The sequence below is a fragment of the Pistacia vera genome, unplaced genomic scaffold (genome assembly GCF_008641045.1).
Source record: "Pistacia vera cultivar Batoury unplaced genomic scaffold, PisVer_v2 Contig179, whole genome shotgun sequence".
NCBI classification, from domain to species: domain Eukaryota; kingdom Viridiplantae; phylum Streptophyta; class Magnoliopsida; order Sapindales; family Anacardiaceae; genus Pistacia; species Pistacia vera.
This window is the reverse complement of record NW_022195887.1, coordinates 90,531-98,281: the sequence shown is the minus strand read 5'-3', so window position 1 is coordinate 98,281 and position 7,751 is coordinate 90,531.

Sequence of the window (7,751 nt, the reverse complement as noted above, 5' to 3'; positions counted from 1 at the left end):
GGCGCCAAAAAACATAAGGAGAGGAAGCGGGCACAGAAAAAAGAAGAAAAAAGGAAGAGGGCGCCAAAAAGAGACCGACGTCGCTTTGAGTAAAAAGAGACTAAGCATAAAACGACATCGTTTTGATCAAATTTCACCTAAAACGACATCGTTTTGGCTCATTAAATAACAAAATTTTATTTTTAAAAATACGGCAGAATTATATAGGAATTATACGGCTAGGGCATATAATTCGGCTGTGTTTACAGATTACGGGAATTTGCGTTTTATATGCGCGTATAAATCGTGAATTTACTAACTAGGCTAAAAACATTGCAAACTAATTAAGAAAACTAATAGTTTGTGGTCTGCTTAAAATTTTCATCTATACATTCAGTCTAAAGGGGAAAAACAGGTCAACTAAAAATAATCCAGGAGAAAAGTTCAAACCCGTCCATCACCAAAAAATAACAAACTCTTAACCCTTCTCATCCATATTCCACAATAGTGTAACAATTTCCACAACACAACAAAATGTAACAATTCTTCCAACTCAAGAACTGCATCAAAAACTTTATTTCCACAACACAACCAAATGTAACAATTCTTCCAAATCAATTTAACTTGACATTAAGGCTAAGGTTCGAATCTTGAGAATTCCCTTTAAAAAAAATAAAATCAAATTTATGGACTACTGCATTGCCTTAAGCTCTTCAGATCCAATCTTTGTGTCCATAGTTGATTGTAAAAACAGTAAAGAAGTTTGATGAAAAATGTAATGAAGAAAAAATATCAAAGCTTTTTGTTTGATGAATCAAAACTGGTGGGTTTTGTTTGTTTGTGAAGGTGATGAAAAGAAGGACGATTTATAATAATGGGGGTTTTACTGCAGCAAAATCAATGAAAATTAATTCAAACTTTTTTCAATTTATTTTTTCTTTTTTTGGATCCAAAGATCTAACCATTTGCTTATTTGAGGAAATTTTCAAAGATTGAGTTATTTTGTTGAAAGATTGAGTTATTTAACAACAAAAAGGAAACCAAAAAGCTGTAATTTGACATCAAACTACTGCAACTGAACCTTCTGTTGGCATCAAACGACAAACATGAAATTGTGAAAGCTTGAGAGACAAATCAACAGAATTAGAAGATGCATTACCTAGATCAATCAGCGGTGGACAACTGGTTGTGGATCAACTGAGGATTGAAGATTTGAATCGGCGGTATACGAGCTCAGTTGTGGTCATCGTCTCTAGTCATCTTTGTTTGTGGTTCAACTTTGGAGGAACTGGAGCTCCCGTCGTCACTGGGTGGTTGTGGTAGTCATTGGAGGTTAGGGCTGTTCGCCATTGCCGATGAGAATGGTTTAGGGTGATGAGAAGACAGATGGATGGGTTTGGACTTTGGAGTTTAGTGGTGGGTGGCATTGGCGATGGAGTCTGGAAGAGTGGAAGTGGAGGTGGAGACTTTGCAAAAAGTTTGATAAAATTAAAAAAGATTTTCTTTATATACTTAGGGTTTGGGTAAAAATCAGTTTCGGTTAACCGATTTGGGAAAACTCTCAAACCGAATCGGTTTTCCAGTTTTCCAATTTTCACAAACCGAAAACTGTATCGATTTGCAAAGAAACTGGATTTTTGGTCCAGTTTCGGTTCGGTTTTTGATTCGGATAAGTTTTCGGATGATTTCTCCCACCCCTACTGAAATTGTTTAAACACATCCAACATTTGATCTTTTGTTTTCAATGTATAAACCCATGACTTTCTTGAATGATTATCTATGAAGGTCACAAAGTAAGAAGCGCTACCAAGTGCTTTCGTCTTCATAGGTCCACAAACATAGAAATACACCAAATCAAGAATACCTTGTTTTCTTAAAGGAGGGGAACTCTTGAAGGAAACTCTATTATGTTTCCCTACCAACCAATGAGTACATCTTTTCAAATTTGCATTTTTCATTCCAAAGAGAAGATTCTTTTTAGCCAATATTGCCAAGCATTTTTCACTCATGTGGGCAAGTCTCTTATGCCACAAGCCTATTGTAAAGTCATCCTCCATTGCATTAATAATGCCTTTGGAAAGTTTTTCTTGTAATATGTATATAGTATAAAGCATCTTGCCTCGAGCCACAACCATGGCACCCCTAGTGAGCTTCCACTAACCATCACTAAAAGTGTTGCAATAGCCCTCATCATCAAGTTTGCCTGTAGAAATCAAATTCAGACGAATGTCAGGAATATGCTTCACACCTCTGAGGAGTAGACTACTGTCATAATCCATTTCCAAACACACATCTCCAATACCAATGAACTTTGCCAAACCATCATTTCCCATCTTTACTGTCCCAAAGTCGCTTACAACATAAGAAGTAAAGAGATCCTTTCTAGATGTGGCACGAATAAAAGCACCACTATCACTTACCTAACTGGTCTCTTGGCTTGCAACATTTACAACATCATCATCATAGAGAATAAAGAAATCTTCAAAAGTAACAGTAGCAACATGATCATTATGCTGGCCATCATCATTTTTCTCCTGCTTTCTAGTTTTGGGGTTTGTTCTCCCTTTTCCATTTATAGCAATATTTCTTGATATGCCTAGTTTTACCACAGTAGTGACATTCAAGATTCTTGTACTTTGACCTTGATTTACTCCTACTTTTACCTCTACCATTTTGCTCTTGACCTTTACTTTGGCTTCTCCCCTTGCTTTCAGTGACTAGTACCTTAGAATGTGATGATGCGGAACCTTGAGTTTTCCGTCCAACCTCCTCATTTAAAACACTAATCGTGACATATTCCATGGTCACAATACCATTAGTAGTAGAATTTGTCAAGGATACACGAAAATTTTCCCAAGAGTCAGACAGAGTATTAAGTAACCAAAGTCCCTGAATATCCTCATCAAACATTACACCCATACTGGACAATTGATCAAAGCAGCCTTGGAATTCATTCAAGTGATCCAAAATAGAACTCTCTTCCTTGTATCTCAAATTCATAGCTTGTTTAAGTAGGAACAATTTGTTATCTCCTATTGTTGAAGCATACAAGGTCTCAAGTTTATACCACAAAGTCCTAGCATGAGTCTCATTAGCAATATGATTCACAACATTTTCTTCTACCCATTGCCTAATATAGCCACACACTTGTTCGTGCTTAAACTCCCATTCTTCGTCACTTTTGGAATCAGGTTTTTCCAAAGCAAACATCGGCAAGTGTAGCCTTTTCATTAATAGAAGATCTTTCAGTTCCCCTCTCCACTTATGATAATTTGTTCCATTCAAACAAACCATTTTACTCAAATTTGCCTCCATCATTCAAACAATCTACAACCTCGCTCTGATACCACTTTGAAAAGAAATAATGCATTAACAAAATATTTCCTACTTGAATAAATTTGGAAGGAACAAAACCTTGAGCAAATATGCCTGAAACAACAATCAAATTTACAAGAGACAAAAACAATTTTACATGGAAAAAACCCTTCGATGTGAAGAGATTAAAAAACCATGAGATAGAATGATCCACTTAAATCCACTATAATAAAAAAGTGTTTACAATGGCCACAAATCACCAATAATATTCCACAAAAAATTTAGAGTTTTATCACAACTCTAACAAAGTGAAATACACAAAAGAGTTACGAAAAGATAAGAGTAAAATCACCAGCAAAGCACCTGAAATGCAGGCTGTATAACTCCAAACTTAGCTATTAAAATCGAAAACCAATGTCCAAATTGAAGATTCAAACGTCCTCTGCGTTCTGACCAAATATCAGGTTGATCAGACTAGATATAACCTTCCAATTGTCAGGTTGAAGAAAGATAAACAAACTGAAAATTTTGCAACTCAACTCTTTGATTTGATTGTCTTTCTGAAGGCAAAATTCCACGAAAAAGATGGCTGTCACGAAACTGGCCATTGATTTGAAGATCTTGCTGTCAGCTATAACGCTATGAATTTGAGCAAAAACGGAGCAAGATTCACTGTTGAATCGTTGCCAGAATAACCTGGTGTGGTTGCCTCTCTCTCACTTCTACAGACTTTTATTGCTGAATAGTACTCACGTTTTTTCATTTTTTTTTCTTTTATTTTTGGGCTTTAGGATTTTGGACCATCCTCTACATGAGGGAAACCCAAGCCCAACACAATTGTACATAGTAATTCAATTAATCTTGTTAAAACAAATAGAGAGATCATATTTAGGTTGTATGTCATATTCTTTTTTTTTTTTTTTTTTATACATGTTAATGTATATTAAAACATGTAAGGTTACAAGAATTTTGTTTAAACCTTTTACTATTTTTTAGCTAGATAGTTTTATAACTACAATAAAACCTCTCTATAGTGATACTCTATATAGGAATAATCTATTGAAATAGTTATAAATAAGAATAAACTTCACATTGTAATAAGTTATAATTTTTTTAATTCCCATCTTAAGAAAGTTGCCTCATTAAATTATATATATTTTAAAACAATATATATGTATATGTATTACATTAAAGATTTAAGATGAAATAAAAAATTTGTCTAAAGTTGTTTGGGACAATAATTTATGTTTTAGAATTGTTACCACATCTTTTAACTTACGAGTATGCAATAACTCGCTAGCATGAACACCTCTTGTTAAAGCCAAAATATTTATAATTTCTCAAGCATGTTTAGAGCTTTTTGGCATGAAACTGTTTGTACTTCCGTACTATCATCCTCAAGACTATTTCATTTCTCTTCTTGTCTAATTGCAACAATGAGTACTAAAATAATGAATTGAAATCATAATACATACTACTAAAACGTGAATTATAAAATAAGAAATTAAAATAGTAATTTTTGTAACTACGCCTCTATTAAGTTATAACCTCCTTATCATGATAAATTAGTTTGATCTCACCATTATGACTGTAGAGAGAGTTTATTGTAATAATTTTACCGTAATTTGGTTCAAGTTTTTTTTAGCGGCCACTTGAAATTTCTTTGTTATCTAATTTCTACATTTCTGCAAGACTTGACATGAATCTCACACATGTTTAATCATTATTTTAGTATTTAATATACTTAATTTTATTTATTTAATATCTTATAAATCTTGTTGTGTGTGGTTTTTTCGCCAAGCTCGGGCCAACTCGAGGATATAGCTCGATCCAGAATGAGCTCGACAACTACGATTGATCGACCCAGCATAAGCTCGTCAAGCTATAGCTCGACCCAACATAAGCTAGCGCGAACAATTCAAGGAATCATTCAATCAATCTCCAGATTACTTCAGATCCCAGATATTGTGGGAATGACTGGATCAGCGGTGATCACTACGCAATCATAGTGCCCAATCATAAGGATATTGGAATTATGATTCAAATCAATTCTAATCCCCTGAATTTCGTTCCTTCCTTTGTACAGATCTTGTATATAAACCCCCCTCAGACAATGAGGATGGGGTCACGAATTTCAGATAAGAATTGCATTGTAAGCTCCCATAGTAAATACAAAAACACAGTGGACATAGGCTGTTAACCTGGCCGAACCACTTTAAAAATCCCTTTGTTTTCAGTTCATTTCATTCATATTCATCATTGATTATCACTAATCACGTGCACATCGGTTCTGATCCCGACAAGGTTGATCGGATCTCGTTGGTTGGTGCAAAATTTTGTACCAACATTTTGGCGCTAGAAGGAGGGTCTGCCAAAATTTCAAAGATTTCGGCAAACGTTCTCCGTGATTTACCTATTCCAAGGCCAAAATGGTGTACACCAGATTGAAAACTACCACCAGAAATCGCAAGAACGTGGAAACCACCCATCAAGAGGTGCAACAGGAGAACGTTGGACGTCGACCACCTGTGTCGCCTACTCAGTACACTGCGAACAACCAGTGGGCAGGGACGTCAAACCCCGAGAACGGTCAGCTGATGGAGATGATCAGGACAATGGTTGCACAGACGGTGCAACAGAACGTGGCTGAGTAGGCTGAGCTGAGGAACTAATAACTAGTTGCCTAGAACCACGACCAGCCGTGTTTCACCAATGCAATCCCAACAGGTATGAATTCTGCAGGTGGACAATTTGTTTCGTCACCGCCAAAGGGCGATCAACACCTCCAACCTCGCAGGCAACACTCCATGCATGAGCGTGAGTCTCGCATGCAAACAAACACTGGGAGGCGATTGGGGAAGCAGCCGCTGAGGGAAAAAAAGGCAACGGGCACCACCAAGAAGCTCAACGGTATCCCCAGCATCAGTGTGCTAGTTTTAACCCACGCCCAAGGCAAGATCAATCCTCACAGGCTCGCGAAGCGAGTCATCTGCGTCAATTTGGCAAGGACCAACGTTCCGATTATGACCGACGTCGTGAGCAATGCATTGACGAGCATGATAGCACATATCAATCCAACCATCATGACTCGACCTTGCGCATCAATGCGCACACTGAAGGAGCTTCACAAGCAACAGACTTGCAGACTCATGTGCTCGAGGTAAGGCTTAACAAAGCCAGCCAGAGCAACCAAATTGAAGACTTAGATCGCATGTAGAGGATGCTTGATGATCTAAGAGCTTGCCAGAACAACCTGGCAGAGAAAGTAATAACTTCCCCCTTTACAGAGGAAGTTTATCAGGCCCCGCTCCCACAAGGGTTTAGGGCACTGAAAAACAAGTACGATAGGAGAGGAGACCCCAGAGACTGCTTCGACAACTTCAATGACCTGATGGAGCTACACCAGGTCAGTGACTTAGCGAAATGTCAGTGCTTTACAGTCACATTAGTCAGAGATGCCAAGAGTTGATACAAAAGACTCAAGGTGAACTCCATCAACTCCTATCAACAATTTTCCTCACTGTACTTACAACAATTTCAGGCGAGAAGGCAGTTCACGATGCTGCTTAGCTACTTGAGCAACATTTTCCAAGAGCAAGATGAATCACTGACCTCATATTTAACAAGGTTCCAAAACGAGCAGGCAAAAGTCGTTGATGCCCCCGAAGAATCCATTCAAACTTTGTTGATCGCAGGGATCAGACCTAACATAAAGCTGTGGAAAGAGCTCCAAAGTGAAGATCATGTGAGCTTGGCCAAATTCTGCTAGACGACCGTGAAATACCAACGTGTAGAGAGCTCGCTGGCAGCGCTAGCCAGAAGCTCAACGCGGGGGTCCCAGACAGGAGATAAGATCACCCCTCAGATAAGCGTGGTGTTCAAGATCGCAACGACAAGGATCGCAACAGGTCCCTGAAGAAACAAAGGATAGATAACTGTGGTGAAAGGTGACCTTTCCTGCGGTATACAGAATACACCCCCTTCACTCAAAACATCGTTCACATCTACAAAGTGTCTTAAGAGGCGAAAAGACTGCCCACTCCAAAAAGGATGAGGGGGGCTTCAAGCAGAAGAGACCGACAAAAATATTATCAGTACCATAGGGATGTCGGGCATAACATGAATGATTGTCGAGCCCTGAAAGATGCCATCGAAGATCTGATAAGAAAAGACCACTTGAAAGAATTTGTTAAGGTAGAACCAGCTCGCGAAAACCCTGATGAGCAAAGTAGCTAGGCCCTAAGATAGGATCAGGTTCCAACTCAACAAGCTCAACCAAATCCCAACGAAGTCTTCATGAATATGATCTACAGAGGCCCTGACATAGTGGGGAGCTCGAGACGGGCTTGCAAGCAGTATGCTCGATAAGTGAGAACGGACTCGGTCCCTCGAATAATGAGCTGCAAGAGGAAGCCACCCAAGCAACCCAAACAAGAAAGCGAGGTAGTGGGGTTCAT